This window comes from Triticum aestivum, chromosome 6B, assembly GCF_018294505.1.
Source record: "Triticum aestivum cultivar Chinese Spring chromosome 6B, IWGSC CS RefSeq v2.1, whole genome shotgun sequence".
NCBI classification, from domain to species: domain Eukaryota; kingdom Viridiplantae; phylum Streptophyta; class Magnoliopsida; order Poales; family Poaceae; genus Triticum; species Triticum aestivum.
In genome coordinates this window covers 710,938,501-710,962,946 of record NC_057810.1, presented here as the reverse complement: position 1 = coordinate 710,962,946, position 24,446 = coordinate 710,938,501, and positions in this window count along the sequence as shown.

Genomic DNA, 24,446 nt, shown 5'->3' with positions numbered 1-24,446 from the left:
TTGCACATACATATTACAATGCAAAGTTTCATCAAGATAGCAAGTTACATCGTAGCAAGCTAGAATAATACTAGAAGAGAATGAAATAAAAAACAAGCACTCCATCATAGCAAGCTAGCTTCCGAGAAGTGAATGAAATCTACAAAATGGCAAATAAGAAAGTTAGGAAAAGGTGACTAGAAGAAGAAGACTAGAAGAAGAAGCACTCCATCGTTTGTGAGGTAAATTAGGCGAAATGTATCGTTTATGAGCTAACTTAGGTAAAATGCATCATTTTAGAGCTAACGTAGGTAAGATGGGTCATTTTGGAGCTAACGTAGGTAAAATGGGTCATTTTTGAGCTAACGTAGGTAAAATGGGTCATTTTGGAGCTAACGTAGGTAAAATGGGTCATTTCCGAGCTAACGTAGGTAAAATGGGTCATTTTAGAGCTAACGTAGGTAAGATGGGTCATTTTGGAGCTAACGTAGGTAAAATGGGTCATTTTGGAGCTAACGTAGGTAAAATGGGTCATTTCAGAGCTAACGTAGGTAAAATGGATCATTTTGGATAATCTAGGTAAAATGGATCATTTTGGAGATAATCTATCTAAAATGGGTCATTTTAAAGCTAACTTGGGTAAAATGGATCATTTATGAGCTAACTAAGGTAAAATGGGTCATTTTAGAGCTAACTTAGGTAAAATGGATCGTTTATGAGCTAACTAAGCTAATTATGCCGTTTTTTACATAAGTAAGCTAAGTACATGTCATTATTAAGCAAACCTAGTTAACTAAGCATATTATAACTAACTTAGGTCATTTTGGAGGAAACATAGCTAAGTATAGATCGTTTTAGAGCTAAGTCAGGTAAACTAGCTGGTTTTGGAGGTCAGTAAGCTTATTAAGTCATTTTGGAGGAAAAGAAGCTAACTCTAGGTCATTAAGGTAAGCATATTGGAGGAAATAAAGCTAGGTCTAGGTCTTTATGCATTCGTTAAGCAAAAAACTAGAGAAACTTACCTTGATCGTGGAGGTGTAGGAGCGGGCTGGCTCGTGCCAGTAGCTGGAGAAGGATCGTGTGATGCTTGTGTGGAGTTACGCTGCACCAAAGATCATTTCCAATGTTTCATTAGCATGATGACACTCAAATGTTAAGACTAGCAAGTTACGTCCATTCAAATTAAACTCACCGTGGTCTCAGGAGCAATCTCTAGATCAATGGCTATGGAGCCACGGGACCTCCCACCAGCAGATATCATTGCCTGCTCTAGATCAATGGGAATCTTGCTCGGGTTAAACTCCTCCCCTTTCCTCACCTTCCCCCTGACTTGCTTGTAAGAGGCAGTGTGGGCCATGGCATACAGGTCGTACCCCTCTGGCACCTTATCCGTCTTATTGTAGCATGCCTGAAAGAGAGAAACAAAGTAAATTAGTAATTAAACGGCTCAAGCTAGCATGATGAATGAATTGCATTAATCATGAAGCAAACCACATACCCAGTTCCGCCCGAACTGAGATAAGTTGGAGCTACCTTGATGGTGTGGCACACCTTCAATTTGGGCACGTTTGTCCTTGGCCTCAGTCGGCTCCCCTTCCATCTTTCAACACCTGCCATGACAAAGAGTAAACAAAATTAGTACACTTAAGTATATCACTTAAGTGTATCATCATCAAGTACAACATAAAAAATTGAATACCTGACACTACTAATAATCTCGATCAGTATCATCAATAAATGCATAATCATCATCATCACTATTGTCGGGGATATACCCCGCGGTGTAACCCGGCCAGAAGTATAACCCGGCCGGACTTGGCGACTCACTAATGACCCGCCCTGACTGGACGACTCACTAAGTGACCCGCCCGATCCTGGCGACTTATGGGTAACTTAGCAAGCGGGTCAGAGGAGCGACAAGACCCGGGGGCCCAGGAGGCTCAAGGCCCAGAAGGCCGGCTTACGTTATGGTAGGCCGGCTTAAGAGGAAAGGCTTGAGGAATATCTCCCTTACAAGGAATCAACACCCGGACTTGTACCCGGCTTGTAGTAGAAGATAGGCTAGTCCTAATCCTATTTGGACTCCACATGTAACCCGCCCCTCTAACTTATATAAGGAGGGGCAGGGCTCCCCAAAGAGGGAGAGAAGGAACAAGAAACAATATATAGGGATAGACAGAAAGAGGAGAGCCGGCTTACGGCGACTCCCTCATGAGCATAATGAGACCTAGCCTCAAACAGCATGTAGGGCTATTCCGGATGATGTTTCCCGGGGCCCGAAGCTGTCTAAATCCTTGTCTTGCGTGTTGCGTCTCTCGTCCCGATCAACCCCTCTAAAGCTACCACATAGATGCGTTGGCCTCGCAACTAAGTCCTCACACTAAGGACATCTGTCGTGTTAATTCCACGATAGTTGGCGCCCATCGTGGGGCCCGCACACGGTGGTGTTGAGTTCTTGGAGGGATTTCTTTTAGGGATCAAGAAACTCGTGATTGGTCAGATGAAGAAGAATCATCGCGGAAAGATTTACAGTATCCCAAAGACGAGTAGTCAGATTGGAGGCCCGTCCAACAAGAAAATTAAGATTATAGTCTGTTCATAGCCACGGGTTACCAATACAACTCGTTGAGATCGAAACTAGAGCGGTCAGCAAATTCCTTTGTAGGTTTGGTGACCTAATCTGATGGTAACTACATCCACAAGCAGCGGTCCAGTCGGCCGAGCTATTACCGTTCCATGAAGAAAAATCCCAGGATACACATCCTGATGGAATCAACTCCAGGGTCTTCACGTGAGCAACAAAGAAAAAAAGGGGGTGGGTCAACTCAACCACGACCTGGACTCTGCACATCTTCGCCGAGCCACTTTGGACGCACTATTATCTTCTCCGTTGCGCGTGAGCTGCCACAGCCCGGTCCTAAAAGCCGCCCCGTCCTTGTGTCGTCTCCGCCACTGACGTAAGCCGTCGGCCGTCGATTGTTGCCTGCAAAATGCCGGCTATCATTGCAGTTCTACTACCACAAGTTGCCGCCACCAAGTTACCTCGCTGGCGCGTCGAGTCACCCCAGCCACGCCGCCGCGCCTTGTTTCCAAATTACACTACAGATATCTACGGATGTAATCAGGTGCACTCGTCTCCCTTAAATTGCTCTACGTATTAACTGCATATTATACAAAACATATGTTGTCTGCTCGTATGCTCGCAGATCTATTCAGGTCAAGAGTTTTTTGCTCACGTTTTTTGCATCACTTCCAACAATCTTTTGGGTCGCCATGACGCGTGGTTCAGACAACAGATGCGCGATTCAAAAACCCAGGTGTTTAAAAAAAAGGGGGAAGGGGGAGTTAACATGCACGAGCGACCCGCCTCCGGATCAGTCTTTGTGATTGACTCGCCCGTTAGCACCAGCTTACAGCATAGCGGTTAACCGGACGAATCAGGTGATATCCATCTAAATTTATCTTATTAAACACTTATTGTTTTTGTCAAAAAACAATTATTTGCCCTGTAACATCTTTACACAGGACAATTATTTATGCCATTATACCGCGGATGCATGTTCAGCTGTGCCGCACAGCTTACGGGCACGCGTGTCGCGGTCCAGTTTACATCAAACGCGCCAGCAGACTTGCCCGTCTGCGCCGCATTACAACGCCACGGAAGACTCGCCCGTCCGCCCTTGCGGCCGGTTCACGTGTCCAAGCTTACAAACATCATGGCCGACTCGCTGTCCGTACCGGCTTAAAAACATTGCGGCCAACTCACCCGCCCGCACCAGTTTACCATGCCGCGTCCGGTTCACCCATGAGCGACTTCAACTTCACCTAGCGATTATCAATTTCATGGAGGATTATTTCTGGCCTAGCACATCAGGTGATATCCATCTAAAATATATTTTATTGGAACATGTTGTTTTTGTCAAAGAACAAGTTTATCTTTGCGTTGGTCTGCAATATTGTTTATGCAGGGCAATTATTTATGATAAAAAGTGATATTATACTGCGGAGATGGAGGCATGCCAACATCTTTTGGCGCAGGTGGTCGTCGTTACTCAAACGGATTCCCGCACCGGCTTACAACACCATGGCCGTCTCTCGCGACCGCGCCGGCTTACAATGTTGTGGCCGTCTCTCGCGGCCACGCCGGTTTACAACAAGGAGGACAACTTGCCCGTTCGCACCGGTTTACGACGTTACGGCCGGTTCATCTGTCTATGCCGCCTCTGATGTTACGGTCGTTTTTATGGTCCGTCTCTCGCAGCCTGGTCTACATCAACACATCGGGCCGCATTTTTTTGGATGAGCTGTTTATTGAGTATGAGCAAGTCACTACTTGGGAAGCCCGGTTTCTCTTCCAACAAATTGGAGGCAAATTATCATATATTATCAACCGCCGTCTGCACTGGCTGGCTCAATGGATAGGTGCACTAGTCGCTGGCACTACGGTTTGGTTAACTTCAGATAACCAATTGGAAGGAACCATTGGCCGAGTTGCTAACACGGCTCATAAGGGATCATTTATAACCCGCCGCAGTCACCTCAACCTTCTGTGGATAATCACTAGCCTAACATATCAGGTGAAATCCATCCAATATATTTTATATTACATATTATTTTCTTCAAAAGAGCAATTACTTTGGTTTGCAAGTTGTCCCATGTAGGATTTAAACCGGTCTATATCACGGTTAATTATGGAGAATCTCAAGCCAACTCCTCAAGTCGTCTTGAGACTCGGGGGCTACAATGATATGACTCGGCAAAATTAGCCGGTTTCAATGAATTCAAGAACTCCGGATCATTGAAGGGAAAAATAACCCGGGCCCCGGAGATTATTGCTAGATCGATGAAAATTTAAAAGCCGTCAGAAGATTTCCAGCTCAAAATAAGGACTCTGGTTTAAAATCCGGTTCAAGAGACATCTTTCTCCCACAAAGCATTGAAGCTCTTAAATCCGGTTCAGAAGCCGGCCCAGGGTAAATTTGTCCCTCACAAATTTTTGAAGCTCTCAAATCCAGTTAAAAATCCGGCTCAAGGTAAATTTGTCCCTCACAATTTTTTTTAAAAATCCGGTTTTAAAGTTCCGGTTCAAAAAGCATTAATCTCTCGCAAGTTCGAGTTCTCAAAAAAATTAAAGGTTGCCAAAAGAACTTGTTACCATGATGCGCAGTTCAAACTTGGGTATCCTGCCTTACGGCTTATCTTATTATGATCACTTGGGGGCTTCCTGCTCATTGAGTATAGCTATCAGTACCCTCTTGATTGGTGCAATGCCAAAACTTATATGGTCACTTGGGGGCTTCCTGTTCAAACATAGGTTGTATTCGAACCAAAGAGAACATAGCTGTCGATACCCTCTTGATCGGCATACTGCCAAACCCACTAGGGGGCTTCTTGATCATATATGAGCTTAACCCCTTTGGGTCTGACGTGTGTCGTATTCGAACCAGCGTCATTAAACAACTCTTATGGTCACTTGGGGGCTTCCTATTCAAACATAGGTCGTATTCGAACCAAAGAGAACATAGCTGTCGATACCCACTTGATCGGCATCGCCAAAGCCACTGGGGGCTATATGATCGTATTCGAATCTTAGCTTAACCCCTTTGGAAAGGCTTACTGATCGTATCCGAATCAGAAGCCTCAAAAAGTTTTATTCTATCCCGGGTAAAGTTTATTGCAGCCATAATTACTTAACTCGAGACCTTTTGGGGATTATATCTCAAATGTATATAAGTGTTTTATGATTAACCCAGCTTGACTTTTGACTATAAGTCGCCAGCTTATGACAACCATCATTTATATGGAAACATTGGCTTCTAAGGATTGGGTTATCACCCTTATTACACAGGTCATGTAAACCGGCACTGCAAATTCAATATCACAGTGGTCATTTGGGGGTTTCTTGTTCAAACATAGGTCGTATTTGAACCAAAGAGAACATAGCTGTCGATACCCACTTTGATCGGCAACGCCAACGCCACTGGGGGCTATGTGATCATGTTTGAATCTCATCTTAACCCCTCTGGAACGGTTTACTGATCGTATTTGAATCAGAAGCCTCGAAAATTTTATCTGTTTTTATACAATCGCAAGTATTTGAGTTGTCATAAATATCATATGTGCCGGCTCTTACAGACTTCAGTTATCAACTTCACTGTCTGGGTCACATAAGCCGGCGGTATCATTCAAATGATCATAGGGATCTTTTGATCTACTTGTGTGCAGGATAAGACTACATTTGGGTGGTTACCCGCCCTGGCTTTTGACGTTAAGTCGCCAGGGCATATGTTGTTTAAACTCTTTGCGGGATTTACAGGAATATGACATATAAATGATTAAGTTCAAGCTCATTACCAAAGTTGATGCTTCAAAATAATTATCCACCGTCTTACAATGAAGGCGAATTAAATCATCGTCGGCCAAGAGTCGCCGGGTATTTAAACTCCGGGTTTACTTATCAACCGATGAGGTATTCAAATTTTTAATAGCCAAAACTGACTGGATTTTCATGATGATATTGAATGATTGAGGTTTTCATACCGGGTTATATTATTCAAATCTTGAATATCCAACATGGCTGGATTTCTATTGTGATTATCAATAACCAGTATTATTGAGGTTTTGAAAGTCGCTTTAGCGCAATGGCTATTATTTTATCAAAGGATATGATTTATTCTACAATGGAAGGAATAGTCCCGAGTCGCTGCAGGCTTACGACTCGGCACTTGGGGACTACATTATTCAAATTGAGATTATATCAAATATGCAAGTCTCATGTCGCTGCAAGCATGCACCATGACACTTGGGGACTAATGCAAAGTCACTTTTTGCTCGACCCGACTCATCACATTGTAATGAGCCGACCCTTGGGGGCTACCAATTCCCTTTGTCAACAATTTAAGGTACAAAGCTTTTTATCCATTACATTGAAGGGTCCACTGCTCAGTTGGTAAAGCACAAGGCTCTTAACCTTGTGGACGTGAATTCGAGCCCCATGATGGGGGTTACATCATATGATGTTATTTTCATTAAAGTATATATCAAAGTCCCAGCTCAATATTATCTTACTGAGCCGGCCCTTGGGGGCTACACGTTGATGTTCATAGTTTACAACATTATATTTACAAAGTCCCTGCTCATTATTGCATAATGACCCGGCCCTTGGGGGCTACACTGGTTGAAGTTTTTATGAGCATAAGGCAATTTCAAGTCCCAGGTTGCTGCAAGCATGAGAACCCGGCACTTGGGGGCTACATATATGGAGTATTCAGTTTTTACTAGTGGCTGAGATGAACATGGATTTCTTCAAAGTGGCAGTAATTATATGGAAACAAGTCTCAAAACATCACTTTGTTCTATTCAAGACTTGGGGGCTACACGTAATATGGATATAAGGGAGAAATATCTTCCAATTCTTAGTTTTGAGTAGGTCAGATTGACCCGGTGTTTGCAACAATCATGATCCGGTGTCACCAAAAATTATGACCCGGCGTCGGAAACAGTTATTACCCGGCGTTATCAATATTTACAAGCCGTCAATTTTGGCAGTTATAACTAGCCAACCTCTACATCTTTAAACCGGCGGATCACCAGATGAATCTTGAGTCCAATATGTTTATTAAGTCGGAGCTTTGGAAACCAACTCAAATGGATTATTTCTTATAATATTTCTCAACAAGGTTAAAATGTAAGAAAATTGACTCTGAAGCTGGCCTGTTGACCCGGATTTCTCAAAGGAAGTATCTGGATCTTTTGCATTGACAAAATTGAAACATATCTGCTAAGGAGATTTTCTATGAGTTCATGGGCATGTGTCAAGAAGGAAATGACAAGGACTTAAAGATGATCAAGTGCCGGCTTACAAGAATTCTTAACCCGGAGCACAACCTGTCAAATTTGTTATTGTGTTTATTTTGCAGCATAAGTTTACCATGGATAAATCCAAGCTAAACTTGGGGGCTAATGTCAGGGATATACCCCGCGGTGTAACCCGGCCGGAAGTATAACCCGGCTGGACTTGGCGACTCACTAATGACCCGCCCTGACTGGACGACTCACTAAGTGACCCGCCCGATCCTGGCGACTTATGGGTAACTTAGCAAGTGGGTCAGAGGAGCGACAAGACCCGGGGGCCCAGGAGGCTCAAGGCCCAGAAGGCCGGCTTACGTTATGGTAGGCCGGCTTACATTATGGTAGGCCGACTTAAGAGGAAAGGCGTGAGGAATATCTCCCTTACAAGGAATCAAGACCCGTACTTGTACCCGGCTTGCAGTAGACGATAGGCTAGTCCTAATCCTATTTGGACTCCACATGTAACCCGCCCCTCTAACTTATATAAGGAGGGGCAGGGCTCCCCAAAGAGGGAGAGAAGGAACAAGAAACAATATCTAGGGATAGACAGAAAGAGGAGAGCCGGCTTAGGGCGACTCCCTCATGAGCATAATGAGACCTAGCCTCAAACAGCATGTAGGTCTATTCCGGATGATGTTTCCCGGGGCCCAAAGCTGTCTAAATCCTTGTCTTGCGTGTTGCGTCTCTCATCCCGATCAACCCCTCTCAAGCTACCACATAGATGCGTTGGCCTCGCGACTAAGTCCTGACACTAAGGACATCTGTCGTGTTAATTCCATGACAACTATAATCAATGACGAGCTCATAGGGTTCAGTGGCATCAACATGTGGAAGGCCACCTTTACGTAATAGGTCAAGCATTGACAGGTCATCCGCATCAGTAACCTCTTCTTGTTCCGACACTTCTTGTTCCTCCTCTGGGGTGATGTGGGATTCACTGTCGCTGTCTACTTCAATGTTTTGGGGTGAAGTATAGCGGTTCTTGAAACACTTTTTGGAAAGACGTGTCTCTTGAAAGAATTCTCCTTCATATGTGTCTGGGTTAATGTGAGGTTCATAATCCTCTTCCTTTGGGGGAGATAGTCTAGCACGTGGCGGCACTTCATAAACGACATCCCGACCTTTCAGATTTGGACTAGTTTGGCAGGCCCACGGTAGATAGAATACTTGGGTTGCCTGTTGAGCCGTAATATAGACATCAGGAACATCTAAATGGGTGCTTTGGTTGATTTCAACTAGCCCTATATGTTCATGAGTCCTTCTAGTCTCCTTCGGCTGAAACCAATAACATTTGAAGACTACGACACTCGGTGGGTTTTCACCATAGAATAGAAGTTCATAAATTGCTTCAAATCTCCCATAATACTCGGTACCTCCTTCGCCGATAGTAGATACACAACAATTTGCAGACTTTCGGTCGGCCATAGATAGCTCTTTGCCATAGGTACGAAAGTGATACCCGTTGATGTCGTATTTGTCAAATGAACGGACCTTATAGTCAAAACCATTAGCGACTTGTCTCAATTCGGCGTCCATAGACTCTGAATTAGCCTACAAGTTTAATATGAAAGGATTGTTGCATTACACACAAATTAGCGAATGAAATGAAATTGTCTAATAGAAATTACCGTTTGTTTGAACCAAGAGATGAAACCGGGATAGCCACCTCCTTGCTTTGCGAGAAGCTCATACTCTTCGACGGAATCCTTTTGGATCACCGCTCCATACGAGAATAGGGCAACGTATCGACTGTATGAAATATCCAGGAATAAGAGCAGTTCAAAGGAAATAGAAGTTGTGAAACAATGTACCGAGAACTTACTCGATGTACGGCCGCACTTCTATCAGGTTGTTGAAGATATACAACGAAATGGTCCGCCATTCTTCGTTATCCAAAGATACTGGATTTGAAACACTGACTGGTGCGAGATTCCCTTTGAATAGGCTGAGGTTGGATCCACCCTTTTTAGGCTCGTCAGCATTGTACCGAGGCTTTGGATTATGCAAATGACGATTTTTGGCTTCGTAGTGTGCTGTCACGAAGTTTGTCGCCTCCTCAGTGATGAATGCCTCAGCCATCGATGCTTCAATTCTACGTTTATTTTTACATTTTTCTCGAAGCGTCTTCTGCATCCTCTCAGTTGGGTAGCACAAACGATTTTGCACGCCCCCCCCCCCCAATCTTGCCTCGGTCGAGAGATGCAAAATCAAATGCTGGATTGGATTAAAGAAGCCAAGTGGAAAGATCTTCTCTAACTTGTAGATTAACTCTGGCGCCAACTCTTCCATTTCTTCTAGCACGCCAGGCGATAGTTCTTTCGCACAAAGAACACGGAAGAAATAGCTGAGTTCTGCCAGTACTAGCCATTCATCCTCAGGGATGAAGCCACGCAACATCACCGTCATTACTCGCTCAATCCATATGTGCCAATCATGACTCTTGAGACCAAATATCTTCAATTTATCAAGACTCGCTCCCCTCTTTAGATTCGCTGCATACGCATCAGGGAACATTAACTGCATTTTCACCCACAAGATAATTTCCCTCATAGCTGGCCTTCCAAGATTGAACCATGCCTTTGGCTTCATCCAGTTCTGCTTTCCTTTCGGTTCTTTCATGTTTTGTAACGGCCTATCACATAGCGCCTCCAGATCGACTCTAGCCTTAGTATTATCCTTTGACTTCCCATCTATGTCGAACAATGTACCAAAAAGTGCCTCGGCGATATTCTTCTCAGTGTGCATCAAGTCAATGTTGTGTGGGCAAAGGAGGTCTTTGAAGTAAGGCAGATCCCATAAGCATGTTTTGTGAGTCCACGCGTGCTTAGAATTATACCCCTTGAAGTACCCTAGATGCTCTGGATCTGGCTCGAGAGCGTTTAACTGATCCAGGGTCTGTTGGCCTGTCAACGCAGGTGGTGCAGAGTTTTTTACAACTCTACCTCTGATGAAGTTCTTCTTGTCTTTCCTGAACTTATGGCGAGGATCCATGAACTGTCTATGCATGTCGAAGCAAGAAAACTTGCGACCGGCCTGAAGCCAACGAAACTCAAGAGCTCCCTTGCATGTGGGGCACGGGAACCTTCCATGCACACACCAGCCAACGAATAGCGCATACGCCGGCAAGTCATGCGTCGAGTACATGTACCAGACACGCATTATGAAGTTTCATTTGCTATAGGCGTCGTATGTCTTGAACCCATTATCCCAGGCTTCTTGCAATTCATCCTTAAGCGGCTGCATGTACACATTCATATTTTCCCCCGGATAGTTGGGCCCTAGAATTATCAACATCAGGAAAATGTTCTTTCTTTGCATAATCTGTCCGGGGGCGATTGAGTGGAAAGACAAATACGGGCCAACAACTATATTGGGCTGCCGTCATACCAAACACACTGAACCCATCCGTGCTGATGCCGACTCGAGGATGCCTCGGATCTGCCGCTTTGTCAGCATGTAATTCATCAAACTTTTTCCAGGCAACACCATCCGATATGTGTACCATCATCAGACTCCCATCTGCATCTAGTTCAGTTCTTTTGCATGTTTTGTGCCATGTCATCTGACTGGCCGTCTCTCCGACCATGAAAAGACGTTGAAGTCTTGGTACGATTGGCATATACCGAAGAACACTAACGGGGATTTTGGTCTGTGTCTTCTCACCCATACCGTTGTCTACCACAATATACCTGGAAGACTTGCAAATGGGACAATAGTTCAAGTTCGCATAGTCAAGCCTAAATAAGGCACATCCTTTCTCACAGGCATGTATCTTCTCATAGGGCATCTTCAGTGCACGGAGGATTTTGTCCAACTGGTACAGGTTTGCAGGCATTACATGGCCTTTGGGTAGAAAGCATCCAAATATTATCATAATTGCGTCGTAGCATTCTCTGCCCAAGTTGAACTGAGCCTTCAGAGCCATTACTTGTGAGATGGCATCCAACTGACAAAGCTCGGTGTGCTCGTGGAGCGGACGTTTTGAAGACTCCAACATTTCATTGAAGGCCTTTGCAGATTCCTCCATCTCCTCGTCCGAATCCCGAGCATCATCATAGTCTTGCACCATGTTTTCCACCTCGGTACCATGCTCGTCGATGCGACGACGATCCACCTCAGCTCGGTCACGTTGGGCAGACTCACCATGAAATGTCCACACCGTATAATCGGGCGTAAAACCATTCTTCTGTAGGTGTTTGCCCATTTCAGCCTCTGTCCTCTTTCCCCAATTGCTGCACCGGAAACAGGGGCACCAGGTTTTCCTCTGGCCATTTGCAAATGCGGCTTGCACAAACCCCTTGGTTTTTGTGAACCATTCAGCGCTCCATTTGTTCTGACCAGTGTGACCGGTATACATCCATGCACGACCACTCATCTTGACTTTCAGAGCTACTGGACACACAACAATTATATATATAATTCACCATGTATATATTCATCAATTGATCTACTTTGTCAATTTTATTACGTCCATGCAACCTACACTCTAATAGGTAATGATAGGTCCTAATCCCACCCGAGTATGTGTAGATTGGGTTCATTTTCCCATGCTATGCCCTGGATCCGACGCAAAATTTCGGCAGCACCTCCCTGCTGTTCTCCTGATACACGTCTCTACAATAAACAGAGAGGATGTGTACCCGGAGAACAACAGGGAGGCACTGACGAAATTTATGCATCGGATCCGGAGCAAAGCATATGGGAAAAAACCTAATATACACATACTCGGGCTGTCCATGGATAGCGTTGGACAATTCGAAAGAATCAAGGTTATAAATATGCAAATGCATGCATATTTATAACTATGACGCTTTTGAATGGGAGACGCGTATTGGTTACGCATACTGATGATTCAAGACACATATATAGCTAGCTATCAAATTTCATCGGCACGAACACCGGAACAGAGCAAATAATTAATGGGGGAGAAGTACATGTCATTTGTGCTCACCCACGAACAAAGGGGCAGAGCTCGTCAAATGCACGGCGAGGTCGTCGAACACCAAACCTCGCAGCGATGAAACAACTGCACATTTAAGTCTACCCGATCAACACAATTATATATGATGTTTTTCATATCAAAATCAAAAAATATATGACCTAACTAATAATTCTTCTACTTCTTCTACTTCTTCTACTTCTTTTCTTCTTCTTATTTTTTCATCTTTTTCTACTTCTTTTCTTTTCTTCCTTTCTTCTTCTTCTACTTCTTTTCTTCTTTTTCTTTTTTCATATTTTTTCTACTTCTTTTCTTTTCTTCTTGTTCTACTACTTCTACTTCTTCTAATTCTTTTCTAACACTAACACTAACACAATCTAGCACTAACAATTAAACAACAAAAAGAATGAAAAAACAGAAGAAAAAAAAGTAGTCCCTCACCGGAGCAATGGGACGGTCGGCGGGGGCGGGGGCGGGGGGGGGGGGCACCGGGCGGCGGGGGCGGTGATGGGGGCGGCGCCGGGCGGCGGGGTCGGCGGGGAAGGTGGGGTGGAGGGCGGTGGGGCGACGAGGCAAGCAGGGGCGGTGGCGGGGGCTGCGCCGGGCGGTGGGTGGCGGAGGGGTGGTGGGGTGACGGGGTGTCGGCGAGTGGGGTGGGGGCGGAGGTCGGGGTGGTGGGGCGACGGGCCAAGCGGGTGCGGGGGCGGGGGCGGCGCTGGGCGCCGGGGCAGCGATGGCGGCAGGGGGCGGGGGCGGCGCCGGGCGGCGGGGGCGGCGGTGGGTGGGGATCGATCTGGTGGCGGGGCGTCGGGGAGGAGAGAGGGAGAGAGAGAGTAATTAACGGGCGGGGGGTTTGCGGCCGTTAGTTAGTCTGCTCTTTGTCGTCCACCGTTCTTTGTCGTCTGCCTTTGTCTCCCTTTGCCGTCTGCTAGCGGACGGCAAAGAGGTGGGGCGTTAAGTTTTCCCCAAACAGGCGGGGGGTGGGGGCCATCTCTCTCTTTGCCGTCAGCTAGCTGACGGCAAAGAGCCGGCAGATGGCAAAGGCCTCTTTTGCCATCTGCCCTTTCTTTGCCGTCTACTTTTCAGTAGCTGATGGCAAAGAGCTTCTTTGCCGTCCGCTAGCTGATGGCAAAGAGCTGGCAGATGGCAAAGTAGCTGATTCCAGTAGTGATTCCGCCAGGGGAACTTCCCTCCCGGAGGGGGAAAGTCATCATCATCACCAACAACTCTCCCGTCTTGGGGAGGGCTATCTTCATCAACATCTTCATAGCACCAACTCCTCTCAAACCCTATTTCATCTCTTGTGTTCAATCTTTGTATCAAAACTATAGATTGGTGCTTCTGGGTGACTAGTAGTGTTGATTACATCTTGTAGTTGATTACCATATGGTTTATTTGGTGGAAGATTATATGTTCAGATCCATTATGCTATTCAATACCCCTCTGATCTTGAGCATGTTTATCATTTGTGAGTAGCTACTTTCGTTCTTGAGGTCACGGGAGAAATCATGTTGCAAGTAATCATGTGAACTTGATATGTGTTCGATATTTTGATGGTATGTATGTTGCCATTCTCTTAGTGGTGTCATGTGAACATCGACTACATGACACTTCACCATATTTGGGCCTAAGGGAATGCATTGTGGAGTAGTTATTAGATGGTGGGTTGCGAGAGTGACAAAAGATTAAACCCCAGTTTATGCGCTATTCCGTAAGGGACCGATTGGATCCAAAAGTTTAATGCTATGGTTAGAATTTATTCTTAATACTTTTCTCGTAGTTGTGGATGCTTGCGAGAGGGTCAGTCGTAAGTAGGAGGTTTGTTCAAGTAAGAACAACACCTAAGCACCGGTCCACCCACATATCAAATTATCAAAGTACCGAACACGAATTAAGCCAACATGCTGAAAGTGACTAGATGAATTCCCGTGTACCATCAAGAACACTTTGCTTATCATAAGAAACCATTTTGGCTTGTCCTTTGCCTCATACCTTTCTGTACTTTTGTTACTACTATTGTTACTTGCTCATTACAAATTATCTTGCTACCAAACTACTCCGCTACTTACAAATTTAGCACTTGAAGGCATTACCTTGCTGAAAACCACTTGTCATTTCCTTCTGCTCCTCGTTGGGTTCGACACTCTTACTTATCTAAAAGGTCTACAATTGACCCCATACACTTCTGGGTCATCAAGGCAATTTTCTGGCGCCACTGCCGGGGAGTGAAGCGCTCTTGGTAAGTGGAAATTGGTAAGGAAACATTATTACTACGTGCTAAAATTTATTGTCACTTGCTACTATGGAAAACAATCCTTTGAGGGGTTTGTTCGGGGTATCTTCACCTCGACCGGAACCGCAATTAGTCACCCTTCAACCTACTGCACCTACTGAAAATATTGAATATGAAATTCCTTCGGGTATGTTAGAATAACTGCTAGCTAATCCTTATGCAGGAGATGGAACCGAACATCCTGATATGCACTTGATATATGTGGATGAAATTTGTGCATTATTTAAGCTTGCAGGCTTGCCCAGAGATGAAGCTAAGAAAAAGGTTTTCCCTTTATCTTTGAAGGGAAAATCATTGACATGGTATAGGCTATGCGATGATATTGGATCTTGGAACTGGAACCATTTGAAATTGGAATTTCATCAGAAATTTTATCCTATGCATCTAGTTCATCGTGATCGGAATTATATATATAATTTTTGGCCTCGGAAGGAGAAAGTATCTCTCTATCTTGGGGGAGGCTTAAGTCAATGTTATATTCATGCCCCAATCATGAGCTCTCAAAAGAAATTATTATTCAGAATTTTTATGCTCGACTTTGTCGTAATGATCAATCCATGCTCGATACTTCTTGTACTGGCTCTTTCATGAAGAATACTATTGAATTCCGGTGGGATCTCTTAGAAACAATTAAATGCAACTCTGACGATTGGGAACTCGGCGAAGGTAAAGAGTCAGGTATTGAACCTAAGTTTGATTGTGTTAAATCTTTTATGAATACCGATGCTTTTAAAAAGTTTAGCACTAAATATGGACTTGACTCTAAGGTAGTAGCTTCCTTTTGTGAATATTTTGCTACTCATGTTGATCTCCCTAAGGAGAAGTGGTTTACATATCACCCACCAATTAAATAAGAAGTTAAAGAACTGGTAAAAGCTAAAGAAGAAACTATCATTTACAATGTTGATCCAGCTGTTCCCGCTTCTTATATTGAAAAACCATCTTTTCCTGTTAGGATGAAGGAACATGCTAAAGTTTCAACTGCGGTCAACAAAAGTTATGTTAGAACACCCAAACCATATTTACAAATCAAAGTTGAACCTAGTGTTGCTATGGTTAAAGATATCTTAGTGGATAATATTGATGGGCATGTTATTTACTTCTGTGGTGAAGCTTCTAGAATTGCTAAACCTGAAGGAAAAGATAAACATAGACTAGTTGTTGGCATGCCTATTGTCTGAGTTAAGATAGGAGATCACTGTTATCATGGGTTATGTGACCTAGGTGCTAGTGTGAGAGCTATTCCTTTCTCGCTATATCAGGAAATTAAAGATGAAATAGCACCTGCTGAAATAGAAGACATAGATTTTACTATTAAACTTGCTAATAGAGATACTATATCACCGATTCTTAGAGAAGTTGAAGTCTTGTGTGGGAAAATAAAATACCCTATTGATTTTCTTGTTCTTAGCACCCCACAAGATGACTTTTGTCCCATTATATTTGGTAGACCTTTCTTGAACACCGTCAATGCTAAAATAGATTGTGAGAAACAAACTATTGGTGTTAGCTTTGGTGATGAATCTCATGAGTTTAATTTTTCCAAGTTTACTAAACAACCTCATAAGAAAGATTTGCCAATAAGGATGAAATTACTGGTCTTGCTTCTATTGTTGTGCCTCCTACTGATCCTTTGGAACAATATGTGCTAGACCATGAAAATGATTTGCATATGCGTGAAAGAAATGAAATAGATAGAATCTTTTGCCAACAACCACCTCTGCTTAAACACAATATGCCTATTGAAACTCTAGGAGGTCCTCCTCCACCTAAAGGTGATCCTGTGTTTGAACTAAAACAATTACCAAACACTTTGAAATATTCTTATCTTGATGAAAAGAAGATATATCCTATTATTATTAGTGCTAACCTTTCAAAACATGAAGAGGAAAGATCATTGAAAGTTCTAAGGAAGCATAGGGGTGCTATTGGATATACTATTGATGATCTTAAGGGCATTAGTCCCACTCTATGTCAGCACAAGATTAATGTGGAACCTGATGCTAAACTCGTTGTTAATCACCAACGTCGGTTAAATCCGAAAATGAAAGAAGTGGTAAGAATGGAAATATTGAAACTTCTGGAAGCAGGTATAATCTATCCTATAGATGATAGTAGATGGGTAAGTCTTGTTCATTGTGTCCCTAAGAAAGGAGGTATTACTGTTCTTCCTAATGATAAGAATGAGCTTATTCCACAAATGTCACGGGCTATAGAATGATAATTGATTATAGAAAATTAAATAAAGCTACTAGGAAAGATCATTACCCTCCGCCTTTTATTGATCAAATGTTAGAAAGATTATCTAAGCACACATTTTTGCTTCCTTGATGGATATTCTGGCTTTTCACAAATACCTGTTTTGCAATCTGATGAAGAAAAGACCACTTTTACTTGTCCTTTTTGAACATTTGCTTATAGACGTATGCCTTTTGGTTTATGTAATGTACCTGCTATCTTTCAAAGATTTATGACTGCTATCTTCTATGATTTTTGTGAAAATATTGTTGAGGTTTTCATGGATGACTTTTCTGTCTATGGGAAGTCTTTTGATGATTTCTTAAGCAATCTTGATCGAGTTTTGCAGAGATGTGAACAAACAAATCTTGTATTGAATTGGGAGAAGTGCCACTTTATGGTTAATGAAGGTATTGTCTTGGGACACAAAATTTCAGAAAGAGGCATTGAGGTGGACAAAGCCACGGTTGATGCAATTGAGAAAATGACATGTCCTAAAGATATCAAAGGTATTTCCTTGGTCATGCTGGTTTCTATAGAAGGTTTTTCAAAGACTTCTCTAAAATTTCTAGGCCTCTTACTAATCTTTTGCAAAAGTATATTCCCTTTGTGTTTGATGATGATTGCATGGAAGCCTTTGAAACACTAAAGAAAGCCTTAATCACTGCACCTGTTGTTCAACCACCTGATTGGAACTGGCCTTTTGAGATTATGTGTGATGCTAGTGATTATGCTATTGGTGTTGTTCTAGGACAAAGAGTTGATATGAAACTAAATGTTATTCATTATGCTAGTAAAACTCTAGACAGTGCTCAACGAAACTATGCTACTACTAAAAAAGAATTCTTAACAGTGGTGTTTGCTTGGTGATAAATTCAGATCTTACATAGTTGATTCTAAAGTAATTGTTCACACCGATCATGTTGCTATAAAATATCTTATGGAAAAGAAAGATGCTAAACCTATACTCATTAGGTGGGTTCTTCTAGTACAAGAATTTGATTTGCATATCACTGATAGGAAAGGAGCAGAGAACCCCATAGGTGATAACTTGTCTAGACTTGAAAATATTCTTGATGACCCACAACCAATTAATGATAGTTTCCCTAATAAACAACTAGCTGCAATAAATGTTTCTCATAGTACACCTTGGTATGCTGACTATGCTAATTATATTGTTGCTAAATACATACCACCTAGCTTCACATACCAACAAAATAAAAAAATTCTTCTATGATTTAAGACATTAATTTTGGGATGACCCACATCTTTATAAAGAAGGAGTAGATGGTATTATTAGACATTGTGTACCTGAGCATGAACAGGAACAAATCCTACGGAAATGTCACTCCGAAGCTTATGGAGGACATCACGTGGGAGACAGAACCGCTCATAAGTGAAAGTGCGTTATATCGATTAGAGGGGGGGTGAATAGATGATTTTTATGAATTCTTCACTGAGAAATTTGCAGGTGAGGAAATTCCTAAATGAAGAACTACTTGCAGCGGAATAAGTACTCAAAAGTAAACATAGCAGAACACACGCATAGTCATCATGATGAAATGAAGACAATCATAGAGTACAGAAAGCGTAAGCACAGGATAACACAAGATGAAGACGGACACACTGAAGAAATTGAACTGAGGAAATTGAGAAAGTCTTCAGTCAAAGTCTTCAAATAGATATGAACAAGCACACAACAACATAAATGAGGAAATGATTGAGTTGAGGAAATAGAACCAGTAAGCTCGGTGAAGACAATGATTTGGTAGGCCAGTTCCAACTGCTCTCTCAGTTGTACATCTAGTTGGAGTGGTTGAGTATTTAAACTCGAGGACACCCAGTCCCGGACACACAGTCCTCATTGTATTCTCCTTGAGCTAAGGTCACACAGACCTCACCCAAACACTCATGGTAAGTCTTCAGGTGACTTCCGGACCTTCACAAACTCGGTCACTCAGCGATCCACAGTTCCTCTTGGATGCTCTAGACCTTGACGCCTAACCGTGTGGAAGAAGCATAGTCTTCAAAGGAAACAAGCGTCGGATCCACGCAGGATCAATCTCTTCAGTGATGCTCAATCACTTTGGGGTTTTGTAGGTTTGGGTTTGGGTTTTCCTCACTTGATGATTTTCACTCAAAGTCCTCGGAGGATGGGATGCTCTCAAATGACAAGTGTCAGTTTCTCTCGGAGCAGCCAACCAACTAGTGGTTGTAGGGGGCGGCTATTTATAGCCTAGGGAGCAGCCTGACATGATAATACATAAACGCCCTTGTCTGATATGACCATTAGGTGGGTAGATATTTTTGGACAGCTGGCGCATAGCACAGCAACGGTCGGAATATTTGACTCTCAAATTTCTCAGGGCTATCATGTTCCTCACTATGTAGGCAATCCGCATTGGCGAATCCTAACTCCTCAGTCAGAACAAATTTCTTAGAGACCAGAAGAACTTCGTCTGTGTCACTGAAGAATATGACTGAACTATGTGAGATTTCCAACGGCTTCACTCGAAGGGATTGGTAGGCGTAGGATTTTGAGTTGAGCATCACATGGAAATTTTTCCTTAGTATTTCCTTGACCCCCTTTAACAGTACGGTGTTTCCTATGACTCAAGAAAGAGAAAAATGAAACTATGAAATATAGAGTCTTCACGCTTTATTTTCCTCGAATGATTGCCAAGTCTTCAAGGTCACACCAATTTATTCACTTTCAAAGTCTTCAGATATCCAAAGTCTTCAGTTGAAGAACTTCATTTGTAGGGGTCGACTTTCTCTGTAAATATCAAACTCCTCATAGACTTATAGACCTGTGTACACTCACAAACACATCAATCTCTTAACCTATAAGTCTTCAATACACCAAAATCACTAAGGGGCACTAGATGCACTTACAATCTCCCCCTTTTTGGTGATTGATGACAATATAGGTTAAGTTTTCAACGGGGATAAATATATGAAGTGTAAGTATTGATGTTGAGGAATTTGATTGCAAGATATAGAAGAACTCCCCCTGAAGATGTGCATAATGAGGAATTTTCTTTTGAAGCAATGCACACTTGAAGAGTATAATCATGGAGATCTCCCACTATATCTTGTAATTCATACACGCATTTGACATATAATATGAAGAATTTGAAATGCATGATGAAATATGGTTACTGATGTAATTCAGCATGCGTTCATTGACATTAATGAGGAATAAGCATGCAGAAGAACTCAGCAAAAGTATCAGGCCACCATAGAGTTTAAGATTACAACTCGATCCAGCAAAGTTATCAAAAGAACGAGAGTTGTAACTTAGAAAAAAACGCCCATATAAGATAGACCCGCTTGAATACTAACTCAAATTTCTCCCTCTTTGTCATCGAATGACCAAAAGGGTTGAAAATGAGGACTAACGCCCCTGAAGAATATCATGAAGATGGTGCAGCGCTAGCGTTGTTGGGGTCTTGAGTCGATGTAGAGCCTACTGCAGTGTCGTTCAAGTCTTCATACTCATCCGTGTCGCGTGATGAAGAATATGAACTGGCGACCAGGGGAGGAACCTTGACCTTCTTGAGCTTCTTTGGTGGAGGAGCAGACCAGTCAAAGTCTTCTTTGAAGCCCATTTGCTTTAGATCTTCTTCACCATACAGATGTGATAGAATAGCCCAGGTGCGATCGAAGACTTCGTGGTGGTAGTAATGGTTTTTCTTCACTGCATTATGTGTAGAGGTCATGTTGTGAAGAATAGAGCCAAACTGATGCTTAACCCATTTGTGGTTCCGATCAACCTTCTGGTGAGGACTTAGAAGCAGCTCACGGTCAGTCATCACACGAGGAGCAGTAGCTTGAGGACTTGACTTGGGAGCATTGGCAGCAGAATCATGAGTGGCAGAGTCATCATTGGTGAAGTAAGATGCAGCTTTGCGGAACTAACCATCCAACGGATGAATGCCTTCATCGATAACAGCTGGTGCTTTGCCCTTTTCTTCAATTGAAGAATATGTCCGTTTGAGGACTTCAATCAGGGGCAAGTAGCTGCCATGGTTGAGAATGTCAGCCTTGTAGTTGAGTGAAGTCCTTGTTATGAGGAATCTCATGATCCATGGAGCATAAGGCTTCAGCTCAAATGGTGAAAGTGCAACATTTGCGAGAGTCCTCATGAAGAAATTATGATAATTGATAGGGAAGCCATGCATGATGTTGAATAGCATATTCTTCATCATCCCAACAATTTCTTCATCAGATGAGTCATGACCTTTGATGGGACTCATAGTCTTCGTCAGAATGCGATAGATGGTTCTTGGAACATACAACAATTCCTTCATGAGGAATTTGGTCCTTGGGGCTTGACCAGGCTTCAGGGGCTTCATGAGCACTTGCATGTAATGAGCAGTGGGTTAAGGCTCATCGTACAGACAACGGGCACCTTCAGGTGGAGGACTGAGTGGCAAGGCACGAAGCAATTCAGAGGCTGGTGCCTTGTAGTGAGTGTTTTCGGTCATCCAGTCCAACACCCAAGTGTTGATGTCATTAGCTTCACCAGTGATGTGCAGCGTTGCATAGAACTGAAGAATTAGCTCTTCATTCCAATCCACTATGTGAATGCAAAAGTTGAGCAGTCCTGCATCGTGAATCGTACTGAGTACTGGTGTGAAGCAAGGCATTGATTCCATGTCCACGTGAGGAATATGCTGGTGGTCGAAGACTTTGTCCTTGTTGAAGAGTACTGAAGAATAGAAGTTGGCCTGGCTGGCAGTCCAAAAACGCTTCCTTCTAAGATGAGCATTGTCATATGGGTTGAATTCAGTGAAGAACACATGCTCGCCGAAGAAATCATCATCCTTGAATTTTTGCTTCTTTGAGAAGGGATCCTTTGGCGTGGGCTGAGGAGTGTCTGTTAACTGCATCACCACCTTAGGAATCGCAATCTCATGTTCCTCATGCTGAGGAATTTCAGGCTCTTCTCTAGTTGCAGCCTGGGTCATCAATTCTTCATTTACAATTTCTTCAGCACTAGTGGCTGGAATTTCTTCATGGACAGACGTGGTTGCTTGAGGTTCATCAGATCCCATTTGCACTTCAGTAGCAGCAGGGGACTCAGGAATTGCTTGAAGTGGAGTGAACATCGGAGAGTTGGGGTGCTGACTTTCCCAAAAGTCATCATTCAACACAGGTGTGGTACAGCCAATGTCCATGTCCTCATCTTCCATTTCTTCAACACATGCCTCTTCAGTAGTGAACTGAGGCATAGGTGAGGAAACAACTAGGGTTGAAGGGATTTTGTCCGCTTCAATTTCTTCATCCAACTGCTCTGTCGAAGCAGCAGAAGCAGTTTCTTCATCGGATTCACCAGGAATCACATAATCTTCACCAAAATGAACAAGGTCCTTTGATGGCATGTAAGAGACAGGAACGACATCAATTGGATTTTCAGTTGAACTTGTCAGAGGCTTCATTTTCTTCGAAGCTGAAGAATCTGATGAAGCTGATGCCTTCCTCTTTTTCATCGCTGCACGCTCTACAGCCTTGGTCTTCTTCGCATCTGATGCAGATGGAAGGATCGGAGTGGGTGTAGGTGCAGGAGGTGCAGAGGACTTTGGTTCAGTTTCTTCAGGCGCAACTGATGCAATTGCCCTGACTTCTTCATTTTCTTCAGGCGCACCGCTAGTGGATGCCCCGGCAATTTCTTCAGTGGCTGGATTGAGGTCATCAGCCCTGGTACTTTCATTTTCATCAGCAGCCTGACTGACATCAGCGGTGCTGGCATGTTCTTCAGTAGGGTGAGCGGATGCTTCAGCCTGAGGAACTTCAACATGCATAGGTGCAGCAGCAGTTGAAGTGAGTTTCTTCGTCAAATTGACGAACCGAACCTTGGCTCCCTTCCAATCAGCATAGTAGCGACCGAATTCATCACTCAGTTGCTTGATTTCAGTTTGCAAAGCAATGAGTTGATCAGGGGTAAGAGTGGGGACATTGTCCTTGAGGTAGCGCTGTTTCTTGTACTGCGCTTTCTTTAGCCTTCTGCCTTCTTCATATTTCCACTTTTCTTCCTCAATGAAGGCAGTAAGAACATGACTTTGACCAGGAGTGAGATTCATCTCTGGTAAAGACATGTTAGGGTCTTTCTGCCATAGGTCAATGAAATCGAGGATCAACTTTGGATCCAACAGTAGTGGCACATTGCTGCCTTTGGCTCTAGCGGCCCTGGCTTGCCTGTGTCTGATGATTTCAGCAAGTTCTTCATCATCAGCCTCATCGTCATCAGAGGGAACTTGGAAGGCGACCTGCTTCTTGTGAGGACTAGGTCGAAGGCCTCGTCCAGCAGTGGCCTTTTTCTTCAATAGAGAGGGGCCAGCTGAATACTTTTGTGCAGCAGAAGAACTTGCAGATGCTCCAGAGGCAATTGAGATGCCCGTTGTCCTTTGGCACGAGGCGAGATGCACAAGTGTTGCGGATTTGGTCGGAGCAGCTGAAGACTTTGTTGGAGGAGCTGAGGACTCTGAGGGAGGAGGAGCAGTCTAAGGAATTTGCCGTGAGGGCATTGAAGAATCTGGCCTTTGGGGCATTGCTGAGGAGCTTGGCCGTGAGGGCATTGAAGAAGAAGCACTTGACTTATGCGCAGGCTTCTTAGGCATTGACTTCCTAGGCTTACTAGCAGAGACCTCAGCAGTGGTAGCAGCAGCAGCAGAGTCTTCATTGAATTTCCTCACTGCTTTCTTTGCTTGTTTGGCCAGTTTGGCCTGGCGCCTTGCCCATTCATCAGGATAATCCTCACCGCGCTTGAGGCTGGTGGCGTCAGCCAATTGGCCAGGTGCCAATGGAGGTCTTGAGCATGGAGGGTTGAGTCTGAATTTCTTCATGTACTTGGGAGTAACATACCTGTACTCCCTCCATTCCCGTGCCCATCTCCTCTCAATCTTTTGAATGCGCACCTTGCGCTGATTTCTATCCTCCTCAGGGGGTGAGGGAGTCCTGGATAAGGGGGTATTCGGACAGCCGGACTATATACATCGTCCAGACTATAGAAGCGTCAAGATACAAGACTCAAGACTTCGGCTCGTGTCCGGATGGGACTCTCCTTTGCGTGGAAGACAAGCTTGGCGATCCGGATATTATGTTTCCTTCCTTGTAACCGACTCCATGTAAACCCTAGCTCTC